Source organism: Rutidosis leptorrhynchoides, chromosome 5 (genome assembly GCF_046630445.1).
Source record: "Rutidosis leptorrhynchoides isolate AG116_Rl617_1_P2 chromosome 5, CSIRO_AGI_Rlap_v1, whole genome shotgun sequence".
Taxonomy (NCBI): Eukaryota; Viridiplantae; Streptophyta; class Magnoliopsida; order Asterales; family Asteraceae; genus Rutidosis; species Rutidosis leptorrhynchoides.
Genome location: NC_092337.1, coordinates 175,488,161 through 175,507,047, shown reverse-complemented (window position 1 = coordinate 175,507,047; position 18,887 = coordinate 175,488,161). Strand labels below are relative to the sequence as shown.

General features: G+C 32.1%; 1 non-coding gene across 1 annotated transcript; it reads left to right on the top strand.

Moving 5' to 3' along the window:
- The first annotated feature begins 11,680 nt into the window (after positions 1–11,680).
- Positions 11,681–11,787, top strand: LOC139850890 (small nucleolar RNA R71). The gene has a single exon (XR_011760266.1). It is a non-coding gene; the product is annotated as a small nucleolar RNA R71 (small nucleolar RNA).
- Positions 11,788–18,887: the final 7,100 nt, after the last annotated feature.

Below are 18,887 nucleotides of genomic sequence, written 5' to 3'. Positions count from 1 at the left end.
AGTTTCAGATCGGTGACATGGTTATGTTAAAGGTGTCACCATGGAAAGGTGTAATACGTTTCGGAAAAAGGGGTAAACTGAACCCAAGGTACGTAGGCCCGTTCAAGATTATCGAACGCATTGGACCGGTAGCTTATCTTCTCGAGTTACCACAACAACTCGCTGGAGTACATAATACATTTCACGTCTCAAACCTTAAGAAGTGTCTTGCAAAGGAAGATCTCACCATTCCTCTTGAAGAAATCCATGTCGACAAGAAACTACAATTCATCGAAGAATCAATCGAAATTATGGATCGTGAAGTTAAACGGCTCAAGCAGAGCAACATACCGATCGTTAAGGTTCGTTGGAATGCTCGAAGAGGTCCTGAGTTTACTTGGGAACGAGAGGATCAGATGAAACAAAAGTATCCACACTTGTTTCTCGATGACGCAAAATAGGTACAATTTTAAAATTTCGGGACGAAATTTATTTAACGGGTAGGTACTGTAATGACCCGGACTTTTTCGATCAATATATACTTATAAGATTAATATTTACATAAATTAAACCTTACCAACATGATAAGCAATCCAAATTATTGAAACTTATGTTTTTGAAAAGAGTTTTACACAACGTTTGACAGTCTAGTTTGACCGATGATATCACGAACTATATAATATATGATAATTATACGTTTGTGTATATATATGTATATATACATATTTAACATGATTTATGGATGTTTTAATATCTCATTTTGTATTAATAACAATAAGTTATAAGTATATTTTGAAACTACTAACTTAAGTTTTCAAAACGATAACCATACGTAACGTTATTTGACATAAATACTTATGACCTATAATGTTTATACATATATCGTATATATAATGTATTTAATCACTTTTTAAGGACTTAAATACATAAAACAATATAAGTATATTCACAAAAGATAACTATATTTGAATCCTCGTTCCGTTTTCACAAGATTTCTATACGTATATCTAGAGTATATGTACTCGTATCATACCTAACTTCTATACGTATTTACTATTGGTATATACACATCAAATCATCACCTAACTAGCCCTTGTTACTGCCCTAAGGTATAGGTAATTACTTTTGTAAGATAGTATGACTAATTACACAAGATTACAAGCTTGGAAATTTGTCCATGTCCCCCCCCCCCCATTCACGCTTTTAATGGGGGTATTCTCACCTCATTTTGGTTCAACTTCTATCATCATTTCTCTAGCTAAACACACACACTTACTAGCCTCATGTCTCTCTAAGAACTCCAGCAAAAATCCTCTCAAGAATCACCTTAAACACCACCATAACAAGATCAAACAAAAACACTACAAAAATACAACTTTCATTTCAAGTTTATGTCTTAAGTTGCTTCCAATCTTTCATCCAACTCCATCACCCTTTTGGTTCTAGGTTTTTACTCCTCTTTTACAGCAACCTTGTCCAAGTAACTTGAGGTAGTAACTTTGTTCATAACCTTATTCGATTCATATATATATAGCTATCTTATTTTATGGTATAAAATTTTAACAACAAGAACATAGTTTGAATGTTTTCAAACTTGTTTGCAAACTAAATAGATCCTTCTAACTTAACTTTTAAAATACTTCAAGACATGTAATATATCATAAATATATGCTAATTTAACAAGGTATAACTTGGTTTTTCAAAGAACACCTTAAAAACTGTTTTTACGACGTCGGAGTGCAATCGGGGGCGGTTTTGGGTTGGATAATTAAAAACTATTTTGAATCTTGAATTGGAGGTTTATTTTCTGGAATAATGATATTTACTATGAATATGATAACACATAAAAATTTCATGATTTAACTCAAAGTATAAGTATTTTTAGAAAAATAATCATTTAATGTTGTTTACATAAGGGAAAATGATTAACTTCATAAGTTTCACCAAAGTTTGACCTATGACCTGTGATTTCGAATACAAACTAAGGTATTTACAGTTCATAGTCTTAAAGAAGAACTCGATCCAAGGATGTGGCAAGTTGAACCAACGAAAACAGAGTTGTAACGAAGAAACTATGACCAAAACAAGATCGGATATCCAAAACTAGTTTAGCCACGAAAATAATTGGAGAAAAATTAAATGAATCACATCTTTCTAAAATAACATGATATTTTATATATATGTACTTATAATTTAATTTTATATATTTCAGGACCACCCGTAAACAATACGAGAAGATTAATCATAAGATCCCATGATTGTACGCAACACGTCATTTGACAACACCGGTACTTTATGTACGCAACACGTCATTTGACAACACCGGTACCGTGGGTCAAGATTAATCCCGACCAATACAAATACGATGGGGTTTTATTTATTTCGATGGGGGTTTTATTTATTAAACACCTAAATATGAACCATTAAAATTGAATTACTAACATCGGACTGCTAACTACGGACTAAGAAATTATTAAAACTATTAAAAGTATAATAAGTATATATATGTGACGATTGTTTAAAAATGGAAATATATTGATAAACTATATATGGATAGGTTCGTGATATCAACCGGAGACCAAGTCAAAATATATATATCTTCAAGGCAAAAGTGAGTATATAGTCCCACTTTTAAACTCTAAATATTTCGGGATGAGAATACATGTATTTTATGTTTTACGATATGGACACAAGTAACTGAAAAATATATTCTACGTTGAGTTGTACCACTGGCATACTTCCCTGTAGCTTGGTAACTACTATTTACAGCGGTATTGTAAACGCGAATCCTGTTGATAGATCTATCGGGCCTGACAACCCCAACCGGACTGGACGACCAGTATTCAACGGTTGCACAGTACTTCGTTTCTTGACTACACTTGGTACGGTGTAGTAAGATTTCATAATAAAGGGAATATGCGACGTGATTAAATGTTAAGTATGGTTACCAAGTGCTCAACTACTTAGAATATTTTTATTAAAATGTTTACATATGAAATCTTGTGGTCTATATTTATATCGCTGCCGGCATTAAACCTATATCTCACCAACTTTATGTTGACGTTTTAAACATTTCTATTCTCAGGTGATAACTAAAAGCTTCCGCTACAACATGTTGAATTTAAGCAAGATCTTGAGTATGCATATTTGTGTCAAAAATAAAACTGCATATCCGAGGAATTGTAATGTGAAATATGCTAGAAATCGTATTGTTATCATCACATGTAAAGTTTGTAAGTCTAAGATTATCGCTAAACGATAATCATCTTTTTATTGTCTAAAGCTTGTATTAAAATAAGAGTTATGGTTTGTAATGTAAAATAAATGCAGTTGTTCTTTTAAAAATGTCGCATATAGAGGTCAATACCTTGAAATGAAATCATACGTTATCTAACTCGTTCTTATGGTTAAGGACGGGTTATGACAGTATACATTTAAACCTATTGTATCGCGGGGTTCTGGTTCTTCGACTAATAATCCCCCCCGACTTATATCCACATTGAGATACTCAGCAATTAATGTAATAAATATACCACCTCCTATTATACTGTGTGGTCTCATCCCCCTAACCATAGCTGATAAATAATAACCCACACAATACGGTATACTTACAGCGCTTTGTGGGTCTCGAATATACATGTGGTAAAACAAATCCTGTTCATTTACCTTTTCCTTATTCTTAGCTCGTTGTGTAATCGAATTGGCTAAAAACCTATGAATTACTCTTAACTCTGCTCTATCTATATCCAAATAAGAGTAATTTCCCCCTTTAAATCGGGGATGGCTAGTCATTTGACTCCATACACCATGCGTATCAAAATTTTCGTCTATCTTTCTACCATTTAGTATCAACCCTCTACAATCGGCAGATGCTAACTCCTCAGGCGTATATATACGTAAAGCCTGAGCCATGTCTAGTAAAGACATGTGGCGCATCGAACCTCCTAACAAAAATCTAATAAAAGATCGATCGGTTAAACTAATTACCCGATCATTTATTTCTATACTACACAATAATTCTTCACACCATACTTTATATACAGGTCTACGCATGTTGAATAAACGTACCCAATCGTTAAAAGTAGAATTACCATACCTCTGTGTAAGTAATTTCCTAATTGGCCCGGCCAATTCTACAGCTTCTAATGGTTCCCATTCTATTACCCTAGGTACTTCAACAGTTTTAGAATGAAGAGTATGCAAGCCCCTTTGGTATTTTGGATAATCTATCCAACGTCTGTCAAATCTCAAGTTCGGGTGCAAATCTTCCAAGTGCATATCTGAAAATGTCATGACTGGATGAGGTATATCTTGTTTGTAGTAGTTATCAACCTCCTGTTGTTTCGCATTCTCAGCAGGAGCATTGCGAGCTTGGGATGAAGATTCACCCCTTTCAGTCTGCAAAACACATTAAACACAATTTTTGTGCATCCAAATATGCATTAGTGTCAGCAAAATCATCAATCAAAATAATTACAATGACATGTTCAATTTATATCAAACATAAGCTCATTTTCATATTTTTATCAAATCTACACTTTTTCAAATAAGCATATACGAAAATGTTCACCAAGTTCATAAGCATTCAACTCAGATAACATGTCAAAATAATCATTACTAGCAATTAAACAAGTTTCAAATGGCATTATCTCTCAAAAATCAAGTTCATGAATTTTAGACTTGAAAAAGTCCACTTTAATTCTCAAAATCATGCTTAGGCTCAAAGTTTGGATCATTTAACTACCTAAACATGTTACACTACTTAATTTAGCAACAATTCATGACAAAAATCGGTCATAACCTGTTTATATCAAAAAGCCCCAAATTGCTCAAGAACACAAACCCTAGATTACTCAAAATTTGAAGTTTAAGGCTTCTAATCATGTTAAATAGCATCAATCTAGGTTATACAAGCATAATACATAAGCAATTTAAGCATAATTATACTAAAAAGCATCAAAATCGAATTGGGGAAAAAATTTGCTCAAGAACACTAATTTTCGGATTAAATGGTAATTTGGTGTAGAAATTTACCGTTTTTCTTGAGTAATTCCTTGATAGCATTCTTCTCAACATGATTTTAGTAAAAGATTTGATGATTTTTGTGAAAAATTCGATTTTCGTGTGTGTTTTTGGGGTGTTTTTCGCAGTAAAATGTGGTGTGGGGATGGGGACTGATCTGTACTGTTCGTTTTATTTTTTTTCTGGGTTTTGGATCCTCCGCGAGTCGCGGCGTTTGGCCTTTTCAAATGGGGGAAGATTCTCACACACACTTTTTTGATCCTCACACACCTATTTTAACCTTTTACTCTTCTAATAATACTCAATTGGTGTGTGAGGATCAAAAAAGTGTGTGTGAGAATCATCCCCCTTTTCAAATACCGCGAGTCGCGGCCCTTTTTTTTTTTAAGCATAATTCTTAACTTATAAAACAAATATAAAATAAATTTAAAATTTTGTTTTCCTTTGTTTTAGGACGAGGTCGTTTCGGATCGATGTCCTAGTCCGTCCTTCGACAAAATTTTAAAATTTGTCTTTTTGTAGCGATTGTTTTAAAAGCTAAGATTTTTGGGGGTTTTTTTTTTAATGTTTTTGGCATACTTTAATTCAATAAGATTAAAAATAATGATAATAAAAGTTCTCATCCCTCCCTCGGGTAAAGCAATTTCGGTTCAAAGACCTAGTCTTCAACTTACGACGAATTTTAAAAATCATATTTTTAACTTAGCGACATAAAGTAAATTTTTGTTTTTAAATTCACACCAAACTTAAATTTAAAATGCATAAAATTAAGAATTCATATAATAAAAATTAAAAATTCACACCAAACTTATATTATATTTTTGTTTTTAAACATACAAACTTATATTAAAAAGATTAATTTTTCAAATATTTACAATTTTAAATATATTAATTTTAAAAAGTTTACAATATTATTTTAATTTTTATATATTAATTTTTTAAAACATGGTAAAATAAAATTAAAAATCTTTTTGGCTTTTTATCCCACTTTAATCAATCAAATATTATCAAAAATATGCGCCCCTCTTTTCGGTAAAGTAATTTCGGTTCCATGACCTAATTTAACTCATGACGAATTTTTGAAATATTTTGGGTTGATTAATTAAAGATATTTATACCTTAAGAATAAACGTTAAATTTCGCAGTGATGTAATAAATTTTTGAATGATATCAATAATTTCGGTCGCCAAACCTAATTTTATTCAATACCAATTTAATACTTTATAGCGAATAAATTAGCGTTTATTATCAAAAGGTTAAAAATAAAAACTGTACAGACTTACCTGTGAGATAGTATTCTTAGTTATATGATCTATCCCATTCATAAGATAGTCGGTTTAATTGGTTTTTCATAGCTACATAGGCGTAATCTCGAGCATTCAGTGTTTTTTTTTCTAAACATATGAACAGTCCGTCTCTGCATAAAGTAACAAATTCGGTGTTTGAATAGGTTTGATTATTTGAACATTTACCTCCATGTGACCATTTTCCGCATTTGTGACATCTTTCTAGGTGTCGTGCTCTTCTTTTCGCTGCGGATTTTGATTTTCCTTTACCAAATTGTAACTTATTATCTTCGCATCTGGATTCTTTTCTTACTCCGTCCAATCTTTCTCTGATTACTGATACTATTTCACTCGAAAGTGTGTCATTATTACGTTTAGTGATCAAAGCGTGTAGCATTAGACTATGGTTTAGTTTACAGGAAGTCTTCATTTCGTAAAAACCTAAAAAAAATAAAAATTAAGAATGGGGGGAGAAGACTAGTTCTTTAGGGTCTGCTAGGGAAAGACCATTCGGGTTCCATTTTCGAGAACTACACGAAAACAGAAAATCTAACTCTAACAGAAATACATATTATCCTTTAAAGACTTGATTCTCCCCACACTTAGTTAGCTGTGGTATCGAAATTGTGATTAACTTCGTTGTCGACTTCCATCGGACTATCTATGTAATGTTTAACCCTGTGACCATTAACTTTAAATTCAATTCCATTTGAATTTATTAATTCTATCGTTCCGTATGGGAAAACTCTTTTGACTATGAATGGTCCAGACCATCTTGATTTCAATTTTCCAGGAAATAGCTTGAATCGTGAATTAAAAAGAAGACCTCTGTCTCCTTCTTTAAATTCTTTTGAACTTCTGATTCTTTTATCATGCCATTTCTTCGTTCTTTCTTTATAGATTAACGAATTTTAGTATGCTTCATGTCTTAATTCTTCTAATTCGTTTAGTTGACTTAACCGTATACGTCCAGCTTCATGCAAATCAAGATTACATGTCTTCAAAGCCCAAAATGCTTTGTGTTCAATTTCTACTGGAAGATGACATGCTTTTCCGTAGACGAGTTTAAAAGGTGTGGTTCCAATTGAAGTTTTGTAGGCTGTTCTAAAAGCCCAGAGTGCATCCTCCAATTTAATGAACCATTCCTTCGGATTTGATCCTACGGTTTTCTCTAGAATACGTTTTAAAGCTCGGTTGGTATTTTCAACTTATCCACTTGTTTGTGGATGATATGCGGTGGAGATTTTATGAGTTACTCCATATCTTTTGAGAACTTTCTCAAGTTGATTATTGCAAAAATGAGTTCCCCGATCACTTATTAAAGCTTTCGGTGTTCCAAACCTTGCAAAAAGACGTTTTAAAAAGTTGACTACAACTCGTGCATCGTTAGTTGGGAGAGCTTGTGCTTCCGCCCATTTAGATACATAATCAATGGCTACGAGAATATAGAGATTATTATGAGATTTTAGAAATGGACCCATAAAGTCAATACCCCAAATGTCAAATACTTCACATACTTGGATGACATTTTGTGGCATTTCATCACGTTGACTTATTTTTCCGGCCCTTTGACAAGCATCACAGGATTTGCAAAGAAGGTGTGCGTCTTTGTAAATTGTAGGCCAATAGAATCCAGCATCATAAACTTTTCTTGCTGTTAGTTGAGGCCCATAGTGCCCTCATGTTGGTCCTGTGTGACAATGGTTTAAAATTTTACTAGCTTCATATCCGAATACACATCGGCGTATTATTCCATCTGGACAACTTTTAAATAGATTTGGATCTTCCCAGAAATAGTTTTTTATATCACTGAAGAATTTCTTTAGTTTTTGGTACGATAATCCTTTTTCAAGGAATTCACATACTAAATAGTTTGCATAGTCTGCAAACCATGGAATTTCATTATAATCTATCTTCAATAGATATTCATCAGGAAAGTTGTCTTGTATGGCCGATTCATTTAGAACTTCTAATTCGGGATTTTCAAGACGAGAAAGATGATCAGCGGCGAGATTTTCTGCTCCTCTTTTATCTCGGATTTCAATATCGAACTCTTGTAAGAGTAAGATCCAACGGATTAATCTTGGTTTGGCATCTTGTTTCGAAAATAGGTATCTAAGAGCAGAATGGTCGGTATAGACCACCGTTTTTGCTAGAACGAGATATGAACGAAATTTGTCAAAAGCAAAAAAAATAGCAAGGAGTTCTTTTTCAGTGGTTGTGTAGTTCGTTTGTGCTCCTTGTAAAGTCTTACTAGCATAATATATAGGTTGAAATCGTTTTTCAATCTTTTGTCCTAAAACGGCTCCCATTGCAAAATCACTTGCATCGCACATTAGTTCAAATGGTAAATTCCAATTTGGTGTTATCATGATCGGCGCATTAGTGAGTTTCTCTTTAAGAATATTAAAAGATTTGATGCATTCATCTGAAAAGATGAATGGAGCATCCTTTTCTAGGAGTTTATTCATAGGAGTGGCAATTTTAGAAAAGTCTTTTATGAAACGTCGGTAAAAACCGGCATGCCCTAGAAAACTCCTAACTCCTCTAACATTGGTGGGATGTGGAAGTTTAGCAATTACATCTACTTTAGCTCTATCCACTTCAATTCCTTTTTTTGAAATTTTATGTCCAAGAACGATGCCTTCTTTAACCATGAAATGGCATTTCTCCCAATTAAGTACTAGATTTGATTGTTCGCATCTAATAAGCATTCGTTCAAGATTAGCTAGACATGTTTCAAATGTATCACCGAAGACTGAAAAGTCATCCATGAAAACTTCCATGCATTCTTCTATCATGTCGTGAAAAATCGCCATCATGCACCTTTGAAAGGTTGCAGGGGCGTTGCAAAGTCCAAATGGCATGCGTTTGTAAGCAAAAGTACCATAAGGGCATGTGAATGTGGTTTTCTCTTGGTCTTCGGGTGCTATTGGAATTTGAAAATATTCAGAAAATCTATCAAGAAAGCAATAGTAACTATTTCCGGCTAATCTTTCCAAGATATCATCAATAAAAGGTAAGGGAAAGTGATCTTTTCTGGTGGCGTCATTTAATTTTCTATAATTAATACATACACGCCATCCTGTTACAGTCCTAGTAGAAATAAGCTCATTTTTTCATTTGTAATGACAGTCATGCCACCCTTCTTAGGCACGCATTGAACTGGGCTTACCCATGGACTATCAGAGATTGGATAAATTAGACCTGCGTCTAGCAGTTTAATAATTTCTTTTTTAACTACATCTTGCATATTAGGATTTAGTCTTCGTTGGCGTTGCACATACGTTTTATGACCTTCTTCCATAAGGATTTTATGTGTGCAATACGAAGGACTTATTCCTTTAATATCATGAATCTTCCATGCAATGGCTGGTTTATGAGCTTTCAACACAGAAATGAGTTGTGATTTTTCATTTTCAGTAAGAGAAGACGATATTATTATAGGTAATTCAGATTTACCATGTAAATAAGCGTATTCCAAATGGTTTGGAAGTGGCTTTAACTCTAATTTCGGAGGTTCTTCTATCGATGATTTGTATCGATATCTGTCTTCTTCTTTTAGCATTTGAATTTCTTCTGTTGTTGGTTCATATCCATTAGCTATAAGTGTAGCTAACATTTCAGCTTCATCAATTGGTTCAGTTCCTTCTCCTAAAGAACATTCTCCTGTTCCTTGTAATTCTGGAAATTCTTCTAATAATTCTGCATGTGAATCTATAGTTTGAATATAATAACATGTATCATCTGCAGATTGCGGTTGTTGCATTGCTCTATCAACTGAAAAGGTAACACTCTCATCCTCTATACTTAGGGTCAATTTCTTACCAAACACGTCTATCATTGCTTTAGCCATGTTTAAGAATGGTCTTCCTAATATGCGAGGAACTTGAGAATCTTCTTCCATGTCCAGAACAACAAAATCTACTGGAAATACTAAAGAACCAACTTTAACTAGCATATTCTCCATTATCCCTTTAGGATATTTTATTGATCGATCGGCTAGCTGTATGCTTATTCTTGTTGGTTTCAATTCTCCAAGGTCTAGTTTAGCGTATAGTGAATACGGCATTAAATTTATACTAGCACCTAAGTCTGCCAATGCTTCTATTGAACTAAGACTACCCAGAAAACATGGAATTGTGAAACTTCCTGGATCAGATAATTTTTCTGGTATCTTATTCAACAGGACTGCTGAACAATTAGCGTTCATAGTAACAGCCGAGAGTTCTTCCATTTTCTTTCTATTCGTGATCAGATCTTTCAAGAATTTAGCATATCTAGGCATTCCTGAAATCACATCAATGAAAGGAAGATTTACATTTAACTGTTTAAACATATTCAAGAATTTGGATTGCTCGGCTTCAAGTTTCTCTTTCTTCATTTTACTCGGGTAAGGAAGTGGTGGTTGGTATGGTTTAACATAAGGTTTAGCCTTAACTGTGTTATCTTCATTAACCTTTTCAACTACCGGTTCTTTTTCCTTATCTTGTTCAGGTTGTGGTTCTTGTGGAGTAGGAATAGCTTCATCAGAAGTTACAGGTATTTCAGGTGGTTTAAGTGTTGTACCACTTCTTGTGGTAATAGCTTTAGCTGTTTCATTCTAGGGGTTAGTATTTGTATCACTAGGTAAACTTCCCAGTTTTCTTTCACCTATTAACCTTGCTAGGTTACTTACTTCTTGTTCCAAGTTTTGAATAGAAGCTTGTTGATTTCTAAATGCTTGAGCATTTTGTTTATTGGTTTGTTTCTGAGATGTGAAAAACTGCGTTTGAGTTTCAACTAGCTTTGTCATCATATCTTCTAAATTCGGCTTTTTATCATCGGGTTGTGGTGGTTTGTTTTGAAAATTAGGTCTTTGCTGGTTGTAAGTATTGTTGGATACTTGTTGATTGCTAGGACCTTGTTGGTTGTTGTATGGAATATTTCAGTTATAATTCTGATTTTGATTGTAAATCGGTCTTGGCGGTTGATAATTATTCTGATAATTATTTCCAGGCCTTTGGTTTATATATGAAATATTCTTTCTTTGTTCCATTGTTAATTCAATACTAAGACAATCTTTTGTCAAATGTGGTCCTCCACACTGCTCACAACTAATTCGTATTGAGTGGATATCCTTAGTCATCTTTTCCATTCGTCTCTCGACAGCATCTATCTTTGCGGAAATGGAATCTAAGTCATGGCTAGAATCGGCTCTAGCTGCTTTAGATGATCTAACGATATCTTTTTCTTGGTGCCACTCATGTGAGTGGGAAGCAGTGTTATCAATAATTTTGTAAGCATCAGTTTCGGTTTTCTTCATAATAGAACCACCAGCTGCTATATCGATGTCTTTCCTTGTAGTGATGTCGCATCCTTGGTAGAATATTTGTACTATTTGACAGGTGTCTAAACCATGTTGCGGACATCCTCTTAATAATTTTCCAAATCTTGTCCACGCCTCATATAGAGTTTCATTCGGTTTCTGTGTGAAAATAACAATTTCTCCTTGAAGTCTTACGGCTTTAGATGCCGGAAAGAATTGTCTAAGAAATTTTTCAACTAAAACGTCCCATGTATCAATCGCCCCTTCAGGTAACGATTCCAACCAATCTTTGGCTTCTTCCTTTAAACTCCAGGGAAATAGCATGAGATATATCTGTTCATCCTCCACTTCTCTTATTTTAAATAGTGTGCAGATCCTATTAAAGGTACGAAGATGTTCATTTGGATCTTCCTTCGGCGCACCACTAAATTGGCATTGATTAGTCACCATATGTAGAATTTGTCCTTTGATTTCATAATCTGGCGCATTAATGTCTGGATGAGTAATTACGTGACCTTGGCCAGTGCGTTTAGCTCTCATTCGGTCTTCCATACTTAAAGGTTCCAGATTCTCCATAATTGAATTTATTGAATCGGAATCACTAGAAGATTCTGATTTAATGGTTCGTTCCTCAACAATCTCTGTTTGAATGATTGGTGGTTCCGGAGGAAAATTTAATGGTTCAGGATCTATGAATCGTCCCTGAATATTCTCCGGATTCTCAATTGTGAGGTCGGGTTCAAAAAATGGATTATCAAAAATTTGAATTGGAATACTTGGTCGACTGGATGACGATTCTAAAGAAAAATCAATGGCGGTAATATTTGCTAAATGTCTTGATCTAGTTACAGGTGGTGAACGTACAAAAGGTGGTGAACGTCTTGCTCGGTGCATTCACTGAATATCCTATTAGTTTTTAAAAAGGAAAGAAAAATTATATAAGTTATCCAATTAACAGACTTTTCTGATTTTGCCCACGTTTCGAATAGCCAAAAGATGCAGCAGAGGGGCAGGATTCGTTTGGTCTCAATATAATTGAGGACTGTTTGGCTCCAATAACCCAGTCCACGTACAAATCCAGCTATTACTACGAACCAGAAAATTTTGATGTCTATCAATTTAACCACTTAAAATAAATTTTCGTAATTTTAAGAAATTTAGATAAGAAGTAGAATAAAAATCTATGTCCTAAAACTAGAATAGCGAGAAATAAGAAAGAAAAAGAGTGCGTCGAAAAAGAAAAAGAAAAGGGTTGAAAAATAAAAGGCGTCGGAAAATAAGAAAGAAAAAGAGTGACTTATAAAACTTAAAAATACTTAACTAACACAACCTTATTACTATCACTAACTTAAAATTATAATCGCAAATTGAGATTACTAATTGGAATGATAATTGATACATAGGTAAAAGGTGTCTAAAAATATTAAAGCTTACAAGTAAAACTATATCCCAAATGGCAATATCTTAAAAAGGTACTAAAACTTAAAAAGGCGTCGCAAAATTCTAAAGCACCTAAATCATGGTCTAAAGAAAAAGCACTTAAGGGATTTTACGACAAAGCCTAAAATTCTAGAAATAAAAATAACTATGGCAAAAACTAAGTTTAAAACTAAATACGAGCAAAAAATACAAAAATTACGCTAAAACAATTAAAAAGGGACAAAATATAAAAATATACTAAAATTTGTAAAAAGTACAATTTTTATAAAAATATTATTTTTATATTATTTATTTTATAAAACTATTAATTTTGTAATTTAAATAATCTAAAAAAACTAAAATACAAATTAAATAAAAAGTAAAACTAAATAATATTAAAATCTAAACCTAATTAGGGTTTAAAATTAATTATAATTAATAATTATCCGTAATTAATGCGAATTAGGGCTTCTGTGTGGCCCGTGTCAGACGGCTCCGCGAGTCGCGGTGCCTCGTGGCTACAAACGCCGCAGGTCGCGGGGTTTGGAATTTCAGTTGACAGGTTGATTTAAATTCGACATTTTACTTTTTTTTTTATATTTTCTGTTTAAATATTTAAATAAAATATTTATCAAAACTAAATAAAAACTTATGTTTTAAAAACTAAAATAAAAATAGAAATACTTTATAATTTTATAAAAATAACAATCTAAAAAATAGATTTATATATATTTATTTTTTTTCGGTTTTTTTAAAATTTTTTTATATTTTAAATAAACACAAAATATTTAAATAAAACTTATATTTTTTATAAAATAAAAATAAAAAAACTTTATAAAATTTAAATATTTAACAAACTCTTAAAAATATTTATATTTTTGTTTTTCTTTTTATATTTTTGAATATTTAAAACGTATTTTTACAAAAGCGTATTTTTTTATATTAGTAAACAATAATTTTTTTTTTTTATATTAGCGTTGCGCTTCCGGCTTTTAAGCTAGATGTTCCCCGGCAGCGGCGCCAAAAATACTTGATGGTTAAAGCTAGGTGTATATAAAATAGCTTAAATTTTACAAGGAAATACTATTAAATACGATACAATTTTACACAAGATATTTATTTATTTAGAGAATGGATATACTTAAACCTTGCTACAACACTTATAGGCAGTGTACCTAATCGTACAGTAGTGTAGTTTTTAGTAAGTCCGGTTCGTTCCACAGGGAAAATCTTTTAATCAAAGCTTAATGCTATATTAGTTTTATTTTATAAAAATACAAATATATATATAAGTAATATTATTATTATAAAGGGGGGTTTTTACCGTTTAATGACCGGTTTGTCGATTTTAAAACTTTAGTCGCAGTTAAAACCAAATGTAAAATATTAAATAAATAAAAGACTTAATTTAAAGTGTAAAGTAAATAACGATAATGAAATTGCGAATAATAAAAGTGCGATAAAATAAACTTGCGATAATTAAAAAATACGATAATTAAAAGTGCAATTAAATACAATAACAATAAATAAAAATGCGATAATTAGAAGTGCAATTAAATATAAAATAAAGGAAATTAAATATGAAATAAAAGAATTATGCTTATTTAAACTTCCGTAATCATGATGTTTGACGTGTTGATTTTAGTTTTATTCCCATGGGTTAATTGTCCTTTGTCCTGGATTATTTAATATGTCCGTCTGGTTTTTGTCCATAACAGTCCATCAGTCATAAATATAAAGTACGAGTGTCCTCGTCAAATTATCCTTATACCCGAAGTCAAATATTCCAACTAATTGGGGACTTAAACTGTAACAAGATTTTAATACTTTGTTTAATAATTACACCAGGATGTCGACTGAGTGTAACCCAAGGTTTTAATACTTTGTTAACAATTATGCCAAGTGTCCTTGTACATAATTTCACCCATGTTTTAATAATTCTAGTGGCTATTAATCCATTCCCGTGTCCGGTTAAATGAACGATTATTCGTACATATAAATACCCCACCCATCGTGTCTGATTGAGTGTATATGGTTATTTATAGGGACGTCCAATTGTAAATCTTTATATTAAAATTAACAAACTATCATTTAGTTAAACAAATATAAAGCCCATTAATAGCCCATAGTCTAATTTCCACAAGTGTCGTTCTTTTGTCCAAACCCCAATTATGGTACAAAGCCCAATTACCCAATTTTAGTAATTAGCCCAACATCATGATTACTTCATTTTAAATAAACATAATAATAACTTAGCTACGAGACATTAAATTAAAAAGGTTGAACATAATTTACAATGATTAAAAATAGCGTAGCGTTACGCGGACAGAATTTCTACTTATACCCTTACAACATTCGCTAACATACCCTTATTATTAGGAATTAAAATTAAAATTAAAATTAAAATATAAATATATATATTTTACGTATACATATATAGAGAGATTGAATTTTTTGGATATATAAAAATGATCAGAATTCGTTGGGTTTTATAGGGATTTTCGAATTTGGCTGCTCCGCAACTCGCGGCATTTTTGCTCTTCAAACTCCGCGAGTCGCGGAGTTTGAAATTCCAGCTCACTCCAATTTGGATCTTAGTCTGCCGACGGTTTATTATATAAATATAATATATATATAATTTATATAATTAATTATATATTATATTATATTTATATACATAGTTAACTTGTAATTTTTAGTCCGTTGCGTCGAGCGTTGAGAGTTTACTCATGTCCCGGTTCCGGATTTTCGAACGTCCTTGCGTACAATTTAATATCTTGTACTTTGCGTTTTGAATCTTGTACTCTTGTAATTTCGAGACATTTCTTATCAATAATTGGAACCACTTTGATTGTATTTTGTACTTTTGAGCTTTTTGGACCTTTACGTCTTCAATTCGTCGAATCTGTCTTTTGTCTTCACCTTTTATTATTTAAACGAATATCACTTTTAAATAGAACAATTGCAACTAAAAGCTTGTCTTTCTTGAGGAATAATGCTATGAAATATATGTTCGTTTTTAGCATTATCAGTTGGGAACGCTCGATAGAAAATTTAGTACCGAAAAGCGGATTATGCGAAACTATGAAGGAAGCCGTGGACAAATCACAAAGACTAAACTTGCCTTCAAAGAATCCAAATGATTCAATGCCTGCTGAAGCCTTTAGCAAATATCTTGCTCCTTACTCTAAACCCTTGTGGACGATATTCTTCATCATCCTCCGATCTTAGATATTCCAAGATATCATCGTATCTTTCATTATAAATACCCTCCATATTTCTGAAGATATTTTCATAACTATTCATATCTGAAATCATTAATCTCTTGGCGCTATTAGTATTACATCATATAAGAAACTGTTAGTTTCTATATTCTGTAAACTTTCGAGTTTAAATTATGAAAGTTTTTGAAGTAGTGTTGGGAACTGATGCATGAGTTAGTATAATATAATGACACTTGATCAACGTGATTATATTACAGTAAGTCATGCTGAGTTTCTAATGGGATGTGATGATTCACAGATCATAACGTCATCATGTGCCATGTTACACGACTCTTGTATTCTACTTAACCTCTAAACATATCAAGAAAATATTTTTCTTGATGATTCGACATTTTCCAAGGTATTCTGGTAATTTGACAAATCAAGTTTGTGCCGTTACAATTTCCTTCTTAGAACATCAACTATGTTCATTCTAAATTTCATATCTACAAATTCTGTACCATCACTCGCTTTACTAGAGGTCGAGAAGAGAATAAAAAAGCAAAGAGCTTCAAAATATAAGAGAATATATAAAGCCCAATAACAACACGGAGGTTACAAACCGTGGATATTAATAGCAATATAAAGACACGGTAGAATTAAGAATAGTATCACCCCAAGATAATAGTAAAAGTAAACAGATTTTTCTGGTAGAAGATTGAAAAGAAGGATGACAGAAATGATAATTAGGAAAATATCAAGGATTAGAACTGGATTAAGCATTTTCACAATCTTTTGGATGTATGGACTAAGAAAGAAAGTATAGGAATGGTGAGAATAATGGAATGGAAGACCTTAATTTATAATAAAAATATCAGACAGTGTAACCGAGGCAGATCACCGTACTTAATTATAGAGATCTTAATTTCCTTATTCACCGAAGAATCAAATCTTTTATATTTCGAAGATTTTCTTTAATCCCTTGAATTCTGGAATTCAACCAAGACAACGTCAAAAGCTAAGACGAATCTCTATTTATTCATTTCACTCTTTTGTAATAGATTCACTCGTACTCTTCGAATAATCGATATTACGCAGTGGTGATAAAATTTTATTTTATCAACTCATATTCGTCATGAAAACAATTTTATTGTTAGCCATGACCCCCTCACTCAAATTTCGGGACGAAATTTCTTTAACGGGTAGGTACTGTGATGACCCGGAAATTTCTGACTAAATTTAAACTTAATCTTTATATGATTTCGATACGATAAGAAAAGTATGTAATGTTGAGTCTAGAAAAATTTTGGAACGATGTTCATATATTCAATTGACCTTCTACTGCTCTCGACGATTTACGAACAATTAATTGTAAATAAATACGTGTGTATGTATATATAAATAATAATTCGAAATATAATTTGAAGTATTATATGTTGTTGTTATTAAAAGTTAATAAAATAAAAATAGGATATTATAATAATTATTATTCAAAATATATCTCTATATATAAATAAAGTATATTAAAAATAAATATTAAATGATTGTAATACTCGTTTGATGTTCCGATTGATATTAAGCATGTTAAACTCAAACTTATATTATTTTAAAATAAACGGTTAGTCGAAAATGAGTTTTATAAATTATAGGCTTATTAAAAATGTATTTAGGAACTAATTGTTGAATTTTAAAACTTTTTATATTTTACTTGGGGTTCGGAGTGAATAATTAATGTAATTTTTTTATTAATAGTTAATGACTGAATTTTTTACCATAATGACCAAAATAAATAAATATTTTTGATTTAAAAATTTAGGATTTTTCCGAGGACTCTTATCCGCCACTGATTTAACAACGGGGTACGATTTAGCAGTCCTCCTGTCGGCAGAGAAAAATCAAACAAAGTTCACATGATGCTTTACTATTTTTTAAAGTTTCAACCACTCTTTTTGCACGAATCCTTTCCTTCTCTTCATATTACTATTGTGATTATATTATTATTATTAATTATTAAATTATTAATTTAAGATATATATTTACGTATATGAGATGCATACATTGCAAAACCCATCTTATTTTTCCTATTCTTCAATCTATCTATTACCACTACCACTTTACACAAACACACATATGATAGAAAACACTCAAACCTCACCTCTCCATCAACCAACCTCCGGCCACCTTCTATCACCGACACCACCATGTACAACCACCAACAACCGCAGCACCATCACTCTCACCACCTCATGAAAACCACATAATCACCACCATATTTAGAAACCTCACCACCATCATCGCAAGTTAAATGATGCAATAGATTTCTGTTCCTTCGACAACCCACCATCACAATTTCACTTTCATAACCACCATCTGCAAACCATATTGTTTCTTATATTTCCTTCTGTTTTTGTCAAGCATCAAACATAACCACCGCCTTCACTCCATGACCATCGTGTAGTGACCCGAACTTTTCCATGTTTATATATATTAATTGAGATTGATATTTACATGATTAAATGTTTCTAACATGTTAAGCAATCAAACTTGTTAAGACTTGATTAATTGAAATATGTTTCATATAGACAATTGACCACCCAAGTTGACCGGTGATTCACGAACGTTAAAACTTGTAAAAACTATATGATGACATATATATGGATATATATATAG